The sequence below is a fragment of the Scyliorhinus canicula genome, chromosome 26, assembly GCF_902713615.1.
Source record: "Scyliorhinus canicula chromosome 26, sScyCan1.1, whole genome shotgun sequence".
Classification (NCBI taxonomy): Eukaryota; Metazoa; Chordata; class Chondrichthyes; order Carcharhiniformes; family Scyliorhinidae; genus Scyliorhinus; species Scyliorhinus canicula.
The window spans coordinates 24,069,851-24,092,104 of NC_052171.1; the positions used below are offsets into that span (position 1 = coordinate 24,069,851).

General features: G+C 49.8%; 1 long non-coding RNA gene across 1 annotated transcript; it reads left to right on the plus strand.

Moving 5' to 3' along the window:
- The first annotated feature begins 8,413 nt into the window (after nt 1-8,413).
- Nucleotides 8,414-21,701, plus strand: LOC119957533. Its single transcript, XR_005458816.1, has 3 exons — nt 8,414-8,546; nt 9,985-10,287; nt 21,586-21,701. It is a non-coding gene; the product is annotated as an uncharacterized LOC119957533 (long non-coding RNA).
- Nucleotides 21,702-22,254: the final 553 nt, after the last annotated feature.

Here is a 22,254-nt window from a genome sequence, read left to right on the forward strand (position 1 = left end):
TGTGGAGAAGTGTGAGGTGATTCACTTTGGAAAGAATAACAGGAATGCGGAATATTTGGCTAATGGTAAAATTCTTGGCAGTGTGGATGAGCAGAGGGATCTCGGTGTCCATGTACATAGATCCCTGAAAGTTGCCACCCAGGTTGATAGGGTTGTGAAGAAGGCCTATGGTGTGTTGGCCTTTATTGGTAGAGGGATTGAGTTCCGGAGCCATGAGGTCATGATGCAGCTGTACCAAACTCTGGTACGGCCGCATTTGGAGTATTGCGTACAGTTCTGGTCGCCTCATTATAGGAAGGACGTGGAAGCTTTGGAACGGGTGCAGAGGAGATTTACCAGGATGTTGCCTGGTATGGAGGGAAAATCTTATGAGGAAAGGCTGATGGACTTGAGGTTGTTTTCGTTAGAGAGAAGAAGGTTAAGAGGTGACTTAATAGAGGCATACAAAATGATCAGAGGGTTAGATAGGGTGGACAGCGAGAGCCTTCTCCCGCGGATGGAGGTGGCTAGCACGAGGGGACATAGCCTTAAATTGAGGGGTAATAGATATAGGACAGAGGTCAGAGGTGGGTTTTTTACGCAAAGAGTGGTGAGGCCGTGGAATGCCCTACCTGCAACAGTAGTGAACTCGCCAACATTGAGGGCATTTAAAAATTTATTGGATAAGCATATGGATGATAAGGGCATAGTGTAGGTTAGATGGCCTTTAGTTTTTTTTTTCCATGTCGGTGCAACATCGAGGGCCGAAGGGCCTGTACTGCGCTGTATCGTTCTATGTTCTATGTTCTATGTTCTAACTCCTTATGTCCTGATATGTGCAACTAAATCGCTGGCTTTTAAAGCAGACCAAGCAGGCCAGCAGCACGGATCGATTCCCGTACCAGCCTCCCCGGACAGGTGCCGGAATGTGGCGACTAGGGGCTTTTCACGGTAACTTCATTGAAGCCTACTCATGACAATAAGCGATTTTCATTTTCATTTTTCAACTACAAATAGCTTCAGCAATTCCTGCAGGTGGTTTACACAGTGGGGGAGGAACTCCAGATTTGTTACAAACTGCCAGGTAAGAATTGCAGATGTGAAACTTTGGTATTGAAATCAAATTTACATTTCAAACTCTCGGTTATGACAGAATTCTGTCTCAATGTACAGCGAGAGTGAAGCTGTCGATTTTTACTTTTGATTAGCATATCTTCCCTCGCCTCTATGTCTCTGGAAATATGTTGGGGGCTTTTGCTACTTGTGCAGTTTGGAGTATTTGTTCCATTAACCTGTGGGCTTTCAGATGATGGTCTGTTGGGACCTTGTCGTACATAAACAGCCAGTATAATTCAGAAAATACTTCTTTCAAAGAAAATATACTGCAAATATGGGAAATCTGAAATAATAATCATAGTTAATGCTGGAAATACTCAGCAGATCAAGCAGTATCTGTGGAGAGAGATAGAGAGCTATTTCACATCAGCTACTCTCCTCACAGATGGAGCCAGCCCTGATCAATATTTCCAAAACCTTCTGTTTCTTATTTCAAGACATACTTGGTTGATTGTGAGATCCTCCACAGGACCAATGGACAGCCAAGTCTTTGGCTGCTCCTTCAGGGGAGCAGCTGACCACACCTGATGGTCCAAGAGGGGTGAGAATTGGTGGTCAGGAATGGGAAAATACAGAACCGACATCAAATGTAAAAGTAATGAGTTCCCTGACGATCATATCTGAACTGGGTGGTTTGTACAAACCTTCTGCCCAGATAAGGTCACTGGATGAATCGACTAAAATTCCACCTTGGTGAAATTTTTATTGCTTTTACCGTTTTCCCCACCATGAAAGAGTTAACAGTTAAACCACAGTAAATGCCCCATCGCTCAGTTTAGGATTCTGGAATGACTCATGTCAACCCATTTCCTGTTGCTTCACTTCCAGCTGGTTCCTGCAGCAGCCAAACCTTTCAATTTTAATTCTTGTGTTTCAATCCCTCGCAGTCAGAGAAGTACAGGAATCTTTCCCTCCCTTCATTGTTTCTTCAGAACATTGATTCCCAAGTTTGTAATCTTCTGCTCTCCACCACAGCCTGGTGTCACTCACCCACTCTCTCATTCCTTCCAGCCTAGGGTCAGGAGGAGCCAACAGATACGGGCTAGAAAACCGTTACTGACAGTATCTCTACTGATATTAATCCAGCTCCCTCACACTGTCACTCAGTAACCCCAATCCCCCAGCCCCCTCACACTGTCACTCAGTAACCCCTCTCCCCCAGCCCCCTCACACTGTCACTCAGTAACCCCTCTCCCCCAGCCCCCTCACACTGTCACTCAGTAACCCCTCTCCCCCAGCACCCTGTGTTACTGACTGTATCTGTACTGATGTTAATCCCCCTCCCTCACACTGTCACTCAGTAACCGCTCTCCCCCAACACCCTGTGTTACTGACTGTATCTCTACTGATGTTAATCCAGCTCCCTCACACTATCACTCAGTAACCCCTCTCCCCCAGCACCCTGTGTTACTGACTGTATCTCTACTGATGTTAATCCAGCTCCCTCACACTGTCACTCAGTAACCCCTCTCCCCCCAGCACCCTGTGTTACTGACTGTATCCCTACTGATGTTAATCCAGCTCCCTCTCACTGTCACTCAGTAACCCCTCTCCCCCAGCACCGTGTGTTACTGACTGTATCCCTACTGATGTTAATCCAGCCCCCTCACACTGTCACTCAGTAACCCCTCTCCCACAGCTCCCTGTGTTACTGACTGTATCCCTACTGATGTTAATCCAGCTCCCTCACACTGTCACTCAGTAACCCCTCTCCCCCAGCTCCCTCACACTGTCACTCAGTAACCCCTTCCTCACAGATGGACCATTTGATGCACTATCAATTACAACAAGATGAGAGTAGAGTGTAATCGAGGCTTTATTAAGCAGAGATGGCTGCCAAAATGGCTGCAGCTCGGTGAGCACACACATTTATACTCCGCCTACTGGGTGGAGCCAGCAGGCAGAGATCTAACCCCGTACCGATGCCTTACCGGATTACACCTCATATGTGATTATATATACAACAGTGGTGACTACCACATTCACCGCTTGTTAAAAAACAGTCCAGCAGGGGTGGTGGAAGGCGATTTACTTGCATAAATTAACATTTTGGGGAAAGTTCACAAATTGAGACGATCTGGTGCCTTGATCCTCCGTTGTGAGCGCCGCAGTCCCAGTGGCGATTCAGGCGTCGGTTCGGTCGTCGGTGACTCCAGGAGCGTGTCAGCCTCATCTTCATCCCCGGGTGGGACCAAGGGGCCGGATCGTTCTGGAGCGGGGGCTGAGGTGGGGTGCACCGGGGGGGAGGGAGGGTGGTGCCGGGGCTGAGGGGGGGGGGGTGTGTGTGGGGACCCAGCTGGTGCCAGGTCCCTGAGGGAGACTCTGTCTTGGTGGCTGTCGGGGTACGCTACGTAGGCGTACTGCGAGTTCGCATGGAGTAGCTGTACCCTCTCAACCAACGGGTCCGCCTTGTGGAGACGCACGTGCTTGCGGAGGAGAACGGGTCCTGGAGCTGCCAGCCACGTTGGGAGCGAAACCCCGGAGGTGGACTTCCTGGGGAAGGCAAGGAGACGTTCATGGAGGGGAGGGGGGGGGGGTTGCATTAGTCGCAGTGCAGAATAGCGACCGAATGGAGTGAAGGGCATCGGGGAGGACCTCCTGCCAGCGGGAGACCGGGAGATTCTTGGACCGTAGGGCCAGCTGGACAGGGTGAAGATGGTGTTGAGGGCTTTAATAACGGTGGCAGACGCCACATCAGGGCATGGGACGACGAAGGGGAATCGGGAGTATTCGTCGACCATGTTAAGGAAATACATGTTTTGGTCGGTGGAGGGGAGGGGCCCTTTGAAATCCACACTGAGGCGTTCAAAGGGGAGGGAGTCCTTCACTAGATACACGCGGTCTGGCCGGTAGAAGTGCGATTTACACTCCGCGCAGACCTGGCAGTCGCTGGTGACCGCCCTGACCTCCTCAATGGAGTCCGGCAGATTGCGGGCCTTAATGAAGTTAAAGAGCCGGGTGACCCCTGGGTGACAGAGACCATTGTGTAGGGTCCGGAGTCTGTCCACTTGTGCGCTGGCACATGTACCTCGGGATAGGGTATCGGGGGGGGGGGGGCTCATTGAGCTTACCGGGGTGATACAAAATCCCGTAATTGAAGGAGGAGAGCTCGATCCTCTGCCTCAAGATTGTATCATTTTGATCTTGCCCCGCTGTGTGTTGTTGAACATGAAGGCAACTGATCATTGGTCAGTGAGGACAGTGAATCTCCTGCCGGCCAGGTAATGCCTCCAATGCCGCACAGCTTCTACGATGGCTTGGGACTCCTTCTCGACGGAGGAGTGCCGAATTTTAGAGGCATGGAGCGTGAAAAGAATGCCACGGGTCTGCCGGCCTGGTTGAGGGTGGCGGCCAGAGCGACGACTGATGCATCGCTCTCGACTTGGAAGGGGAGCTTCTCGTCGGCCGCGTGCATCGCGGTCTTGGCGATGTCGGCCTTGATATGCCTGAAGGCCTGGTGAGCCTCGGCTGTCAGTGGGAAAGCGGTGGAGTGAATGAGTGGGTGGGCCTTGTCTGCATAGTTAGGGACCCACTGCGTGTAGTATGAGAAGAACCCCAGGCATCGTTTGAGGGCCTTGGGGCAGTGGGAGAGAGGGAGTTCCATGAGGAGCCGCATGCGGTCGGTGTCGGGCCCTAGAATTCCATTTTGCACCACTTAGCCGAGGCTGGCTAAGCGGTTGGTGCTGAACACACACTTCTCCTTGTTATACATTAGGTTGAGGAGTTTGGTGGTGTGGAGGAATATGGAAAGGTTAGCGCCGTGGTCCTGCTGGTCATGGCCGCAGATGGTGACGTTATCCAGGTACAGGAAGGTGGCCCGCAGTCCGTACCGGTCAACCATTCGGTCCATCTCCTGTTGGAAGACCGAGACCCTGTTAGTGACGCCGAAGGGAACCCTAAGTAAGTGGTAAAGGCGGCCGTCCGCTTCAAACGCGGTGTACAGGCGGTCCGCCTTGTGAATGGGGAGCTGGTGGTAGGCAGATTTTAGGTTCACTGTCGAGACGACCCGGTACTGTGCAATCTGATTGACTATATCAGATATGCATGGGAGGGGGTACGCGTCGAGCTGCATGTACCGATTGATGGTCTCCCCAGTTTTCACAACTACCACTTGGGCTCTCCAGGGGCTGTTGCTGGCCTCGATGATGCCTTCCCGCAGCAGCCGCTGGACCTCAGACCTGATGAAGGTCCTGTCCTGGGCGCTGTACCGTCTGCTCCTGGTGGCGACGGGTTTGCAATCCGGGGTGAGGTTTGCAAATAGGGAAGGTGGGTCTACCTTAAGGGTCGTGAGGCTGCAGACAGTAAGGGGGGGTAGGGACCCGCCGAATTTCAGGGTTAGACTTTGGAGGTTGCACTGGAAGTCCAGGCCGAGTAGCAAGGCAGCGCAGAGGTTGGGGAGGGCGTAGAGGCGGACGCCGCTGAATTCTACGCCCTGGACGGTGAGGGTGGCGGTGCAGTACCCCCGGATCGCCACGGAGTGGGATCCGGAGGCCAGGGAGATTCTCTGGTTGATGGGGTGTACTGTGAGGGAGCAGCGCCTTACCGTATCGGTGTGGATGAAGCTCTCTGTGCTCCCGGAGTCAAGATGGCATGATGTCTTGTGCCCATCGACCTTTACTGTCGTTGACGCGGTTGCGAGGTTGTGCGGCAAGGACTGGTTAATCGTGGTGGAGGCGAGCCGTGGCTGGTGTTGGAAGGCCCCTGGCTGGTCGGTGGCGGTTGCAGACGATGAGTGGCCCAATGAGGTGCCTGACAAGTAGGGGTCCTGAGGAGGGGTAGATGGCAGCACCCACGGAGCGCATGTGGGTTGCGAAGCAAAAGTGGCGGCGTCCACGGGTCGCACGTGGGGGGTTACAGCGGCGATTGAGCGGGCCTGGCACACAGCAGCGAAATGTCCTTTCTTCCCGCAGGCCTTGCAGAATGCACTCCGCGCCGGGCAGCGCTGCCGGGGGTGCTTTGTCTGTCCGCAAAAGTAGCGCTTGGGTCCCCCGGGGTTGGTTGGCTGCCGTGCGGCGCAGGCTTGGGGTTGGCTGGGGGCGGTCGCTGGCGGGGTCCACGATGTCCAGAAGGGGGGCGCGTGCGGTCGGGGGCGTACGCTTGTATATTACGTGAGGCGACCGTTAGTGAGATCGCGAGTTTCTTGGTCACCGCGAGGTCGAGGGTAGCCCCTTCCAAGAGGCACTGGCGGATTTACGCCGACCCTATGCCTGTAACGAAAGCATCCCTGATTAGGAGTTCGGAATGTTCAACGGCGGAAACGGCCTGGCAATCGCAGTCCCTCACCAGGGCCAGAAATCTTCCACAGACTCACCGGGGAGTGGGTGCCATGTGGACAGGAGGTGCCTAGCGTAGATTTTGTTGGTCTGCTGAGTGTAGTTCTCTTTCAGAGGCACCATGGCCTCAGCGTACGTAGGCGCATCCCGGATGAGGGGAAAGATATCGGAGCTCAGCTGCGTATACAGGACCTGGAGCTTCTGTGCCTCTGAGGGTGGGTCTGTCGCAGATCCGGTCGGCTTCAAAGCAAGCTAGCCGGTGGGCGAAGGCCGACTTGCCGTCGTCTGCTTGAGGCTGCAGGCGATCTGGCTTGATGCAGTGATCCATCGTTGTCAAATCTCTGCTTATTAAATTGATGCACTATCAATTCCGACGAGACGAGAGTACAATGTAATCGAGGCTTTATTACGCAGAGATGTGTAGCCTCCTGCAGCTGCTGCCAAAATGGCTGCAGCTCGGTGTTCACACACATTTATACTCTGCCGACTGGGCGGAGCCAGCAGGCAGGGATCTACCCCCGTACCTGTGGTACAGGAGCCTTACCGTATTACAACTCATATGTGATATATATCTATATATTATATATATATATATAACTGTGGTGATTACCACACCATTGTTTCAAAGAAGGGTAGGGTTTTTCCCTCTGCTGAACTGGGGCCATTTTAACCTTAAACCAACATGGCTAAACCTGACGATCTGGTCATAATCTCATTGCATTTGATGGACCTTACTGTAACTTCGAACAGTTACTACAACTCTAAAGGTCATTAATACGTTGTGGAGTGCTTTGGGATGTGAAAGGCGCTAAACTGATGCAAGTTCCTTCCTTCTTCTCCTACCACCGCACACTTCGACACAACAAGGTTGATGTCCAGTTTAACTCATTCCCACTTTGATGTCCCTTCAAGCTCTAACTCTGCCTCAGTTTCTGAATGAAAACAGTTTTGCCCTGATCAGCTTCCTCGCTAACCAGCTTTCCTGTTAGTGTGAATATTGGATGGTTCACAATGTGACTGAAGTTGCTTCTTGAAAAATGAAAATCGCTTATTGTCACGAGTGGGCTTCAATGAAGTTACTGTGAAAAGCTCCTAGTCGCCACTTTCCAGCACACTGAGGCTGGTACAGGAATTGAACCGTGCTGCTGGCCTGCCTTGGTCTGCTTTAAAAGCCAGCGATTTAGCCCAGTGAGCTAAGCCAGCCCTTGGTCTTGTTGCTATTCTGGTCATGTCCTGTTATTTCCCCCTTGCTGCAAAGGGTTAAGAAAAAAAGCCCAGACCACATCCAGAACCTGATCAGTCACTGTACCCGGGCTGTCAGTCCCACCCACACTGAACCTTGTTACTTTTGGAGCAAAGCTGGATCACATCTGAAGCCTGCAAACTGACTGTTTTCAGCAAAGTACATCCAGCAATGTGGTACTCACATCGGCAACACACAACCGACAGTATGCAGACATCTATCTATACCATTCCCTGTGAATTCTTCGATCACATTCCAATTTGTAACTCCCTCCTGGATAGCTGTTATTCTGGGTATAAATCACACTAACCCTTCTATTAGACTCAAGCTTGTACTCTCTGTTGTACCGCTAGCTCTCTGTATAAAATTAAAAGATGTTATCGCAAATAATAGTTATTATTAAAACATGGTTTCCAATTGTGGCCTTTGGCAAAATGCCAGGTGGAGAATGTTCAGCTACCTGAGCTGTGTGGCTTGGAGGCCGTGAACAGACATTAAGTGCTGTTAATATTGGACGAGCAGTGACTGTTCCTTTTCATTCTCACAGGTCCCTTCATTTTGAAATTGTTCCAGAGAACATTCCCAGAATCATTTCCAGGGTGAAGGGTAGAAAAAGGAACAACAACAATGGAAATGTGTTTCTGCGATTCGGAGTTGACAGAGCTTTCCTCGTTCGGCAGGGAAAGGGTTAGCTGTCTTCAGCAGTCATTGGGAAATATCCTGTGAGCTTCAGAAGCGACGGAGACCATGACAGGGACATGGGCCAACCATTATCAGGACAGTGATGACGGCAGTGGCCAGCCAGCTCTGGGAGAGTGAGAGATTGGGATAGGGTCTACTTTTACAACAATTCCGAAAGTGAGAGTGGCGACCCCGGTTGGGGGGGTCACAGAAACAGCCTATGGTATTGTGACCAGGGAATTCTAGCAGAAGAGGTTTGTCTTTTATTACGCTCCTGTATTATCTTTGATTATACTTCTCTGTGTGTTTCGATATACTTCGGAGTGTTACTGAAACCTTGGTTACTGATGAGGTCTTCTGAATCTCGATGAAGAACACTCGAACTCGCCCAGTGGTAACAAAAGGTTTATTGAGTAACTATAACAACAATTGCGTGAGTTCTTTACTTTAACATTGATACTAATGATAAGGTTAACAAAATCTCACTACAGTAACTATGCGTAACTACACTAACCATCTGAGCTAATCTGATTCCCCTGTCCTGGTCACAGTCCACCCAACAGAGAGAGAGACACACACAATGTGGTTGCTTTTTTCCCCTGTTGGTCCGGCCCTCTAGTGATCATCTGGTGCTCCTGATTACACATTAACCCCTGATGTACACAGAGATCACTACAGATTGTAGCCCCTGGGCAGTGGGGACAGTCTCCAGCACTGACAATAAATGAGAGGCTGGACATTGGAGTTGGGCTGGGGTTGAAAAGGATACTGCATCAATGATGCCATGAAGCTAAGACTTTGTTGATTAGGGTCCCACCTACTTTTTGGGGCCTGATTTCTGTATTTTAAAATTGGAAATAAAAGCAGAAATGGGTTTGGGCAGCGTGACCCACATATTTTACACCTAGAACATAGAACAGTACAGCACAGAACAGGCCCTTCGGCCCTCAATGTTGTGCCGAGCCATGATCACCCTGCTCAAACCCACGTATCCACCCTATACCCGTAACCCAACAACACCCCCCTTAACCTTACTTTTATTAGCACACTACGGGCAATTTAGCATGGCCAATCCACCTAACCCGCACATCTTTGGATTGTGGGAGGAAACCGGAGCACCCGGAGGAAACCCACGCACACAGGGGGAGGACGTGCAGACTCCACACAGACAGTGACCCAGCTGGGAATCGAACCTGGGACCCTGGAGCTGTGAAGCATTTATGCTAACCACCATGCTACCATGCTGCCCTCTCTATATTATCCCTCTGCCGCCTTAGAGATTTTGATTGGTCCACTAATGCTGATTGATTTCATAAGTTACCAGGTTGGCTGCACCAGTGGATGTAAACCTCAGAAAGTAGCTTCAGAAGAACAGAGTGGCCAGAAATAAAGCCATTTGAAACGAACAAACACACTTAACATTGAATTTAAGATTAGAGTTCGATTGTTCTTGTTGGTATAGAGGATTGCATTAATTTCCAAGTGTCAAAGTGTACATTAGAAAATGGTTTGGAAAGTACTGTTCCAGCAGTTCCAGGAGACAGACTGCAACAGGCCCTGCCCAGCCCAACAAGCGCTCACTCTGAGCACAGCCTCTGAGTACCAGCTGCCTTGTTGCAAGTTAACATAAACCTGCCTATGATGGTGAAATTGCAATGTTTGCTCGAATATTCGTTTATCTTCAAATCGCAGTTTGAAGATGAAAGATCTGCCCGCAAGCTCCTACGTTTAGTCAGAGCAATACAGCACCAGGAATCTTGTCATCTCGTATAGTTTCCAGTACGCTCACCATCTCTCTGAACCTTGTCTCGAAAGAAATTGTGATTCATTTTTTGCAACAGTTCTTTTCTGACTGAGCACAACGCAAAGCAGCAAACTTCAGAAACGCGAGCTTTGGAAAGTAAAACTGAAACGTGTGTGGGAGTACAGCATAGGAGAGAGACTAGCATTGTACAAACCAAGAGACCTCTTCATGACATCAGATACCATCAGACGGTAAACCGACCTCAATATTCACTAAACCTCTTCCGAAATTACTGAGCCTCTTCATGGTTCCTCCATTGACGCTTCTTATTTTTTGTTATTGATGGAATATTGAATGCATTCTTTTGAGAAATATTCTGTTACATCAGAGCCAAATTTCTTATTGCAGTTCTTGGAACGTGCAAGCATCCAGTCCCCTGAGGAAGGTGCTAAACCTGCTCACATTCCACCACAATCAGTGAGAGTATTTACTCCACAGAATAAGAAAACAAAAAAACAAAAACAGCCGGTTCACAGCATCCCATAACAGTTCACCCACTCTCCCCATCAGCTAATCTGAGAGTTTGGGGGTCATTAGTATTGTAATTCAGTTAATGATCTGTGATAATCTCTCTCCAATAACTATACTCAGAATGCTTATCTACTCCATAGTACCCAACGCTCAGTTCCCCACTCACCAAGCGGATCCCTCCCTCTTAGTTCAGAATTAGATTGTTTCTGTCTTCCTCATAAATGTGGCTGTCACTGGCCGGGGCAGCATTTGGTGCCCTTGAGGAGGTGGTGGCGAATCATTGAATCATAAAATCTCTATAGTGCAGAAGAAGGCCATTTGGCCCATTGAATCCGCACCGACTCTCTGAAAGAGCACTCTATCTAGGCCCATTCTCCACCCTATCCCTGTAACCCCCCCCCCCCCCCCCCCCACCCTATACATCTCTGGATATTGAGGGGCAATTTATCACGGTCAATCCACCTAACCTGCACATCTTTGGACTGTGGGAGGAAACTGGAGCACCCGGAGGAAACCCACGCAGACACGGGGAGGACATGCAGACTCCGCACAGACAGTGACCCAAGCCAGGAATCTAACCCGGGTCCCTGGTGTGGTGTGGCTTAACCGCTGTGCCACCATGACACCTTCTTAATAGATTCACAAAATTGTTACGCCGTAGAAGGAGGCCTTGCAACCCATCGTGTCTGCACCGGCTCTCCAAATAAGCTTTTTCCATAAACTATAACATTTATCACAAGTCTATTGTGTGCCACTTTATCGAATGCTTTTTGAAAGTCTATGTATACCCCATCAACAGCATTGCCTTCATCGACCCTTTCTTTCTGTTACCTCTTCAAAAAACTCCAGCAAATTAGTAAATATGATTTTCCCTTTAGAAATCTATCCTGGCTCTTCCTAATAAACCTACATTTTTCCATGTCACTACTAACCGTGCCCCTACATTACCTCGATAGCAGACCACACATCAGCTGGAAATATACCCATTGACAACGCAATTGATGGCACCACCAAACCTACTGTTAATCAGTCTGATCATGTGTTTTCTGAAAACGAGGAGCTTGGACTTTTGCATAGCTTATATTATAGTGTTCCTGTATCCCACATAAAACAGGAAGAGGAATTTGCTGAGTTTAAATTCTTCTATTCTCAGTATCCCACCACAAACCAGTGTCCAATGAAATTGCTGAGTCATTGAAAGCATGCCCAGCTGACGTAGCAGATACATATTGTCCAATTTTCACATTGTGAGGCCTCACCGCCAACCCAGTCATACACATTTGCAAGCCAGACTCAAAGCCTTCCTTAACAAGCATGACCATGTTGACAAAATGCACACCATTCTTAATGATTGAACCAAATTCATATTCATTGGTTGCCAAGCATGACACTGCAAAGCCCTTCTCAAATTGGTTATTGACTTGTGTAACGATCCTCTGGGCTAGTACGCATCAATTTCAGCCCATGTAATCCGGATTAACTAATTGCTAATCCTCCCACTTTAACTTGCCCCAAGCCTCTACACACATACACACAGAACAGACAAACACAGTGGGGACGAAAGGGATAAAAACAGTAAGTAAAAGGGAAAAATAATCTTTCAGATGGTGGTTTTTCGCACCTTACTCCTCTTCAAATTTTGAATTCAGTTCGAGGATTTTATTGTAGATTCATTCAGGTTATCTGCATCTTCAGAAATATATCAACTCACAGCCTTGCCGGGAACAACATGAAGGAGAGAGAGTTCTAATAATACTACCCCTTTCCAAATGGCTGGTGTTGCCATGGGCCAGCTCTCACTAACATTTTCATCCATTCCCACGACAAATTTATTTTTGATGGAATGACCTCTAACCTCCCAGCCCTTTCATATTTCTGACACGTAGGCTACTGCGTTTGCTACATTTGAATCAGCAGTTGTATGTAAACATTTCCTTACACATTTCCGCAATGCACACCAACCCATGCTCAAATTCACCCTTGAAATGATGCAGGCTGGCGAGCTCCTTTTCCTCAATGTAGTATCTGAAAACTCCGCCAATGAGTTCTCCACTATTGTCTACCACAAGTCTACCTCCCCTGACCAGTGTATGCATCAGGATTGCTGCAGTTCCACGTGCTTAAGATCAGCCTTATCAGCGATCTCGTAAATAGGGCCCAATCCATTTGCTCGGTGTGACAGCATAATAGGGCCCATCACAGCTGCGGGACTATAGAACATAGAACATAGAACAGTACAGCACAGAACAGGCCCTTCGGCCCTCAATGTTGTGCCGAGCCATGATCACCCTACTCAAACCCACGTATCCACCCTATACCCGTAACCCAACAACCCCCCCTTAACCTTACTTTTATTAGGACACTACGGGCAATTTATCATGGCCAATCCACCTAACCCGCACAACTTTGGACTGTGGGAGGAAACCGGAGCACCCGGAGGAAACCCACGCACACACGGGGAGGACGTGCAGACTCCACACAGACTATGGCTACATTAATAAAATCATTGCTTGCTGTGTGTCAAGTATACCCACAAATGAACCTGAAAAATACCCGGGATGGGTAAAGTAACTCAAAACTCTGAGCCCCAGGTGAAGCTGGTTGTATCACTGCAGGGCAACAAAGTGGTATTTTCTACAACAAGCTAAAGAGATGTTCCAGCTACCGCACAAATGAGTACTGTGGTATATGAAATTCAGTGTCAGCATGACCCCAGCTAAACACATTATTGAACAGAGTGCAACTTCAGCTGTTTGCAATATGAACATACAAACATGCCAATCAGGAGAGGAGTGAGGCCCCTTGGCCCCTCGAGCCTGCTCCGTCATTCAGTAAGATCATGGCTGATCTGATTTTGACTTTCAAAATCTCAGCTCCACATTCCGCCTACCCACGATTATCCAGAATTTATCTACCTTAAAAATTATTCAAAAACATCATTCATATCAAAACATATCCAAAAGGCCTTTTGAGGAAAAGATTTCCAAATACTTGAGATGAAAGAATGACCTCTCCTACCTTGTGTGGTCAGCAAATTCAGCAACCGAATGTTCAGTCCCTTCATCCAAATAATTTCTATAAATTGTTAAGAGTTGAGGCCCCAGCTCTGATTCCTGTGAGACACCAATCAGCACATCCTCACCAACCGGAAAAACACCCATTTATGCCGACTGTCTGTCCCCTGTGAGCTAACCAATCTTCTACCCTTGCAGAAAAGCTCATGGTGCAGTCGGTAACATATTGGTAGAGCTGAGACCTCAACTCTTTACAATTTATGTAAATGATTTGGATTGAGGGATGTATGTTGTTCAATTTGCCAACAACACAAAATATGGGCGGGAAAGTAAATTATGAAGAGGACGTAAGGAGGCTGCAAAGGGACATCGACAGGTTAAGTGAGTGGGTAAAAATGTGGCAAACTGAGGATAATTGGAGAAAATGTCCATTTTGGCAGGAAGAATACAAAAGCTTATTATCTAAACGGTGAGAGATTGCTGAGCTCTGGGGTGTAGAGGGATCTGGGTGTACCAGTCCATGAATCACAAAAGGCCAATTATACAGGCATAGCAAGTAATAGGGATAGCAAGTAATTAGGAATGCTATTAGAACGTTACCATTCATTGTGAGGGGAATTGAGTACACAAGTCAGGAGGTTCTGCTTCAGTTGTACAGGACATTGGTGAGACCACATCTGGAGTATTGGCCTCCTTATTTAAGGAAAGATCTAAATGCATTGGAAACAGTTCATAAAGCTAATCCCAGGAAAGGGCGGGTTGTCTTCTGAGGAAAGATTGGAGAGGTTAGACTTGTTTCTACTGGAATCTAGAAGAGTAAGAGGTGACTCAATCAAGGATTTTGATGGGTATTGACAGGGTGCAAGTGGAGAGGATGTTTCCTCTTGTGGGAGAATCTAGAACTTGGGGTCACTGATTAAAAATAAGGGGCCGACCATTCACAGCCGGGATTAGGGATGTGTTTTTCCCTCAGAGGGTTCCGAGTCTCTGGAACTCTATTCCTCAAAAGGCAGTGGAAGCAGAGTCTTTGAATATTTTAACGGCAGAGCAAGATAGATTGTTGATGAACGAAGGGGTGCAAGGTTATCAGGGGATCGGGTTGATGTTATAATCAGATCAGCTATGACCATATTGAATGGCGGAGCAGACATGAGGGGCTGAATGGCCTCACTCCTGCTTTTAATTTGTATCTTTGTATACTCATTGATACCGACATGGATACAACTGGAACCTCCCACTCCCACTGCAAGTTCCCCTCCAGCCCTGGGCAAATATCCTGAATCCTGTCACTGGGCAGCCTACACTGCCGCCTGGGTTCTCAATCATTGCTGCCGAAGGCGGTCTGGTCTGGAGGGTATTAGCTATCAGGACAAGTTGGTTAAACTCTGATTGTTTTCACTGGAACGACGGAGGTTGAGGAGCAAAATGATGCGGGGCATGGACAGAGTGAATAGTCAGACGCTTTTTATAGGATGGATGAGTCAATTATGAGGGGACATAGGTTTAAGGTGCGAGGGGGAAGCTTAGAGGGGATGTGCGAGGGAAGTTTTTTACGCAGAGGTTGGTGGGAGCCTGGAACTCGCTGCCATGGGAGGTGGTGGAAGCAGGAACGATAGCAGCATTAAGAGGCATCTTGACAGGACTTCCGGTGGCGGCGATGACGTAGGAAGCCGCACATTGGGGAGCTCCCGATTCAAACTGACTTTTCGGCTCTTTTTAGAGCCCAAAACGGAATTTTTTCGACGTCTCCCGGTGGGAGAAGGTGTGGTGATCAACTTTCTCCGCATTTCATGACTCGAACTCGGAGTGGAAAGGGGGGAAAAACGGCAGCAACTCCCCAGAAAAAACGGGGGAAGGATTCCAAGATGGCGGCCGGCGGAGCTCCAGAGGAGTGGAGGCTGTGGGCGCAGGAGAGCAGCAAGCTGCTCTCCTGCGCTGTTTTGCAGATTTTAAGGCTGAGGTGCTGAGCTCTCTGCAGGAAACAAATAAAAAGCTTTCGGAGATTCAGACCACCCAGGGTGCTGCCATCCAGGCGTTGCAGGCGCAGGCCACTGAACGAGAGGAGGCGGCCGTGGTCCTCATGAGTAAGGTGGAGGGGCACGAGGCACTCCACAAGAAGTGGCAAGACCGCTTCGAGGAGCTTGATCACCGCATGAGGCGGAAAAATCTGAGGATCTTGGGCCTTGCGGAGGGGCTGGAGGGGTCGGATCTGACAACCTACGTGGCCAGGATGCTGAACTCGCTAATGGGGGCAGGATCTTTCCATCTGCCCTTGGAGCTGGAGGGAGCCCACAGAGTACTGGCCAGGAGGCCTAAGGAGAACGAACCCTCGCGTGCGGTGCTGGTGAGGTTCCACCGGTTCAGTGATCGGGAGTGCGTGCTGCGCTGGGCCAAGAGGGTGAAGAGCAGCAATTGGGAGAATGGGGTAGTACGGATCTACCAGGATTGGAGTGCGGAGGTGGCTAAGTGGCGGTCCAGGTTTAATCAGACGAAGGAGGTGCCCTATAAGAAGAAAATAAAGTTTGGAATGTTGCAGCCTGCGCGCTTGTGGGTAACTTATTTGGAGCGGCATTATTATTTTGATTCCCCGGAGGAGGCGTGGGCCTTCGTGCGGACGGAGAAGCTGGACTCGAACTAGGGGTTGGGGGTTGCGGGGTCGGTTGTAATGCTTTATTGCTGGATTCTGCTGTTGCTGTGTTTTTTCTGTACTTTTGTAATTTTGATCTGGTCATTTATTGGGGTGTTCTGTTTTTTGTTGGGGGGGCATTGTTTGAGTTTTGTATCTTGCGGGGTGGGTTGGGGGGGGTTTGTTGTATTCTATGTCGGGTTGGGGGTATGGAGTGGGGCTGGTATTTGGGAGCTGCGTCAGAAGGGTGTGGTGGGGCAGTGCGAAAGCGCGGGCTTTCCTCTGGTTTCCTGCGTTGCGGGGCTGGGGGTGGAGGCGGGGCCTTAACTGGTTGGTCACCTGGAATGTGAGAGGGTTGAATGGGCCGGTGAAGTGGTCAAGGGTACTTGCTCATCTGAGGGGGCTAAAGGCAGATGTGGCAATGCTTCAGGAGACCCACCTGAAGGTGGCGGCCCAGGTCCGTCTGAGGAACGGGTGGGTGGGGCAGGTTTTCCACTCCGGGTTGGATGTGAAGAACCGGGGAGTGGCGATTCTGGTGGGGAAAAATGTCGTTTGAGGCATCTGAGGTGATGGCGGATAAGGGGGGTAGGTTTATTATGGTAAGGGGCAGGCTACAGGGAGAGAAGGTGGTACTTGTATGCCCCAAATTGGGACGATGCGGGCTTTATGAGGCGTATGCTGGGACGTGTCTCGGATCTAGAGGCGGGAGGTCTGATTATGGGGGGGGACTTCAATACGGTGTTGGATCCTTCACTGGATCGGTCCAGTTCAAGGACGGGTAGGAGGCCAGCGGCGGCCAAGGTACTGAGAGGGTTTATGGACCAGATGGGAGGCGTGGACCCATGGAGGTTTGTGAGGCCGAGGGCACGGGAGTACTCTTTCTTCTCCCATGTACATAGGGTCTACTCTCGGATAGACTTCTTCGTGGTGAGTAGGGGACTGATTCCGAGAGTGGAGGAGGCCGAATATTCGGCCATTGCAATCTCCGACCATGCTCCGCATTGGATGGAGTTGGAGATGGGGGAGGTGCGGGACCAGCGCCCGCTGTGGCGTCTGGATGTGGGGTTGTTGGCGGAGGAGGAGGTGTGCAGGAGGGTCCGGACAAGTATTGAGGGGTACCTCGAGGTGAATGATATGGGGGAGGTCCGGGTGGGGATGGTCTGGGAAGCCTTGAAGGCAGTGATTCGTGGGGAGCTGATATCCATCCGGGCACACAGGGAGAGAGCGAGAGGAGTGAGAGGGATAGATTGGTGGGAAAGATGCTGGAGGTAGACAGGAGGTACGCGGAGGCACCAGAGGAGGGACTGTTGGGGGAGAGGCGCAGCCTGCAGGCTAAATTTGATTTGCTGACCACTAGAAAGGCTGAGGCACAGTGGAGGAAGGCACAAGGGGCAGTGTATGAAAATGGTGAAAAGGCGAGTAGGATGCTGGCTCATCAGCTCCGCAAGCGGGATGCGGCTAGGGAAATCGCTGGAGTGAGAGATAAGAGTGGGAATGTGGTGCGGAAGGGGGTAGAGGCGAATGAGGTCTTCAAGGACTTTTACGGGGAACTGTACCGGTCGGAGCCAACGGTGGAGAGGAGGGGAATGGAGAGGTTCCTTGACGGGCTATCTTTCCCGAAGGTGCAGGAGGAGCAGGTGGAGGGGTTGGGGGCGCCGATTGAGCTGGAGGAGCTGGTTAAGGGGATCGGGCAGATGCAGTCAGGGAAGGCACCGGGGCCGGATGGGTTCCCGGTGGAGTTTTATAAAAAGTTTGTGGACCTAGTGGGTCCCTTGCTGGTGCGGACACTTAATGAAGCGTGGGAAGGGGGAACTTTGCCCCCGACGATGTCGCGGGCGCTGATTTATTTAATCTTAAAGAGGGACAAGGACCCCCAGCACTGTGGTTCATACAGGCCCATATCTCTCCTCAACGTCGATGCCAAGGTGCTGGCAAAAATCCTGGCCACCAGGATAGAGGACTGTGTGCCAGGGGTTGTACACGAGGACCAGACAGGTTTTGTTAAGGGAAGGCAGCTGAACACGAATGTGCGGAGGTTGTTGAATGTCACCATGATGCCGGCGATTGAGGGGGAGGCTGAGATAGTGGTGGCGCTGGATGCGGAGAAGGCCTTCGATAGAGTGGAGTGGGGTACTTATGGGAGGTGTTGGGGAGGTTTGGATTTGGTGAAGGGTTTATTAGATGGGTGAGGCTGCTATATGAGGCCCCGATGGCATGTGTGGCCACGAATGGGAGGAGGTCGGAGTGCTTCCGGCTTTACCGAGGGACCAGGCAGGGTTGCCCCCTGTCCCCCTTGTTGTTTGCACTGGCAATTGAGCCGTTGGCGATGGCGTTGAGGGATTCAGGGAGGTGGAGGGGTTTGGTGCAGGGTGGGGAGGAAAATAGGGTGTCGTTGTATGCCGATGACCTGTTACTGTATGTGGCGGACCCGGTGGGAGGGATGCCGGGGGTGATGGATCTGCTAGCTGAGTTTGGGACCTTTAAAGGCTATAAACTAAATTTAGGCAAGAGTGAAGTGTTTGTGGTACACCCTGGGGACCAGGAGGAGGGAATTGGTAGGCTCCCGCTTAGGAGGGCTGGGGAAAGTTTTAGGTACCTGGGGGTGCAGGTGGCCAGGGACTGGGGGACTCTTCACAAGCATAATTTCACCAGGCTTGTGGATCAGATGGAGGAGGAGTTCAAGAGGTCGGACATGCTGCCATTGTCGTTGGCGGGGAGGGTGCAGTCCGTCAAAATGACGGTGCTGCCGAGGTTCTTGTTCCTCTTTCAGTGCCTGCCCATCTTCATCCCCAGGGCCTTCTTTAGGTGGGTGACTAGCAGTATCCTGAGCTTTGTGTGGGCACATGGAACTCCGAGAGTGAAGAGGGTTTTCCTGGAGCGAGGGAGGGATAGAGGCAGGCTGGCGCTGCCCAACCTTCTGGGGTACTATTGGGCGGCCAATGTGGCAATGGTGTGTAAATGGGTGATGGAGGGGGGGGGGGAGGGGGCGTGGAAAAGAATGGAGATGGCGTCTTGTAGAGGTACGAGCCTGGGTGCCCTGGGAACGGCGCCGTTGCCGCTCTCTCCTAAGAGGTTTACCACGAGCCCGGTGGTGGCGGCGACCCTAAGAATCTGGGGACAATGGAGACGGCATAGGGGGGAAACAGGGGGCTCGATGGAGGCTCCACTGGGTGGCAACCATCGGTTCATCCCGGGGAACACTGATGGGGGATTTAGGGGGTGGCAAAGGGCGGGCATCAGCAAATTGAGGGACCTGTTTATTGGCGGGAGGTTTGCGGGCCTGGGGGAACTGGAAGATAAATTTGGCCTTCCCCAAGGGAACATGTTCAGATACTTGCAGATAAAGGCGTTTGCTAGGCGACAGGTGGAGGAATTTCCTTTGCTGCCCTCGCAGGGGGCGACGGACAGAGTGCTTTCGGGGGTGTGGGTCGGAGGGGGGAAGGTGTCTGACATTTATAAGGTAATGCAGGAGGTGGAGGAGTCGTCAGTGGAGGAGCTGAAGGCTAAATGGGAGGGGGAACTAGGGGAGCAGATAGAGGACGGGACTTGGGCGGATGCCTTGGAGAGAGTCAACTTTTCCTCTTCCTGTGCGAGGCTTACAGGATGAGTAGGTTCTTCGGGGGTGAGGACAGGTGCACCAGGTGTTCGGGGAGTCCAGCGAACCATGCCCATATGTTCTGGGCATGCCCAGCACTGGATGAATTCTGGAAGGGGGTGGCGGGGACGGTGTCGAGGGTGGTTGGATCCAGGGTCAAACCAAGTTGGGGACTCGCGATTTTTGGAGTTGCGGTGGAGCTGGGAGTGCAGGAGGCAAAAGAGGCCGGTGTTCTGGCCTTTGCGTCCCTAATAGCCTGACGGAGGATCTTGCTGCAGTGGAAGGATGTGAGGCCCCCAAGTGTGGAGACCTGGATCAGTGACATGGCGGGATTTATAAAATTGGAGAGGGTCAAATTTGCCCTGAGAGGATCAATACAAGGGTTCTATAAACGATGGCAGCCTTTCCTGGACTTTCTGGCTCAAAGATAGGTATCTTGGTCAATAGCAGCAGCAACCCGGGGGGGGGGGGGGGGGGGGGGGGTGTTCTGTATTGTTTCTATTTTTTTTGTTCTATGGTTATTTAACTTAATATTGTGTTAATTTAAGTTGTTGTTAATATGTTTTGTTGTTCATTGAGGATGGGCGAATGTTTATGACTGTTATCATTATTTTTATTGTTGGTATTTTATTGTGGTTCGTTGTTGTTATATTAATACAAAATTTTTCAATAAAAATTATTTTTTTTTAAAAGAGGCATCTTGACGAATACCTAAACAGGAGGGAATAGAGGGATACGGACCCTGGGGAAGTGCAGAAGGTTTTAGTTTAGACAGGCATCATTGTCAGTGCAGGCTTGAAGGGCTGAATGGCCAGTTCCTATGCTGTACTGTAATTTGTTCCTTCTTAATTCCCCTTGTTATTCTGTCCCTTACAACCACTACATTCCTGTTTTCTTTCCCTGTTTGAACAGTTTCCCTGTCATGGTGCCATAGCCAATCTGCTCCTCCTCCCTGCAGACCTCCTTCCCATCCACACAGCTTTCAAGCACCTCAAACTGGTTTGACAATTGCAAAGTTTGAGCCTCCTCTCTGACACAAATCTCCTCACTCACTTTACCAGCCTCACTGGCGGCCACATCCTCCTCTTCCTCACTGCTGACTAAACAGATCACCCCATTCTAAGAAGTGTGACCGTCTTCTAGAACAAAGTGTCCACATAATTCTCCCCCTCCCTCTCGGCAATTGGGCCCCCAGATCAGTAATCCTGATCCGGAACTCCTCCAGCTGCTTACACATTCCGCAGCTATAACGTGACACCTAGCCTGCCATTGCTACTTTAGTTAATTTAATTACTTTCTTAATTAACTTTGAATATTTCCTTTGTTTTTTAATTCATTTACAGGATGTGGGCGGTTCTGGTTAGGCCAGCATTTATTGTCCATCCCGAGTTGCTCTTCAGAAGGTGGTGTTGAGCTGTGGTCCCTGAGGTGTGGGTACACCCACAGTGTGTACCACAACTCACTATGTTTATTAAATCTATTAAATGAAAATTGACTCACGCTTGCAAGACCTGGAACATAATGGCCCACAGCCTCCGGTAGAAATGCTGGTGTATGGAGATTATACGCCACTCATGCACATTGGGACTGTGCAGAAGTCCCAACACATGGACGTGTGCTGAAAGCACACCAAGTTCAATCTTCCGATCATGTTTTTGTTTTAAAGCCTTTTGCAGCTGAAGCAGCTGAATGTGGAATCACAGGACAGCGCCAACTTGGTCTGCTTGCCCCAATATCAGCAAAGTATTTGCCTTTGATTATTTTCACATTTTCTTTCTTCCAGAATCAGCGAGCAGAGACAGGAAACATTGGAGAGGATTTTTAAAGTGGGCTAATGTTTTGTAATAGTGTTCATAAGATGTTAGAAATGCACATAAAGTGCAAGATTTTTTTTTTAAACTTTGGTTTGTCCTGAGGCTGTTAATTCCATTAAAAAGAATTTGAATGCATAAAGGTGGTTTGGAATGTATGTCACACGCTGCAGCTAAAGTACATTTGGATTTTGCAATGTGTTTTAAGCTGTGTTGTTTAAGGGTTTCCCTGATTTAATGTGATTATTTCAAATGCTTTAGAAAAATGTAATGCTTCAGTTGAAGTATGCAAGCATCCTGTAAACTGAAGTGAGCTATCTCTCTGACAGGTATTGCAGAATCCAGTTAAAATCTGGAGTCATGCTCCAAAACCGCTAACGGATCACACTTTTAGCTTGGATTCTTAAAATCACTGAGGTTCCTGTGATGCTTCAGCATAGGCGCAGTGATGATGAGAGAAGAGTCAGGCCCACCTTGTGAAGAAGCAAATCAGTTACCCACCCCTGAGTTCTAACTGCCGCACTGCCTTAACAGTGGGAATGAAACTCACGACACAGCTGGATATCTTTGCATCCAGGTTCTTTCGACATGGCATTGGTGACAGATGTAACATTTCACAGAAAGCTGCGAGGATTAGCTGC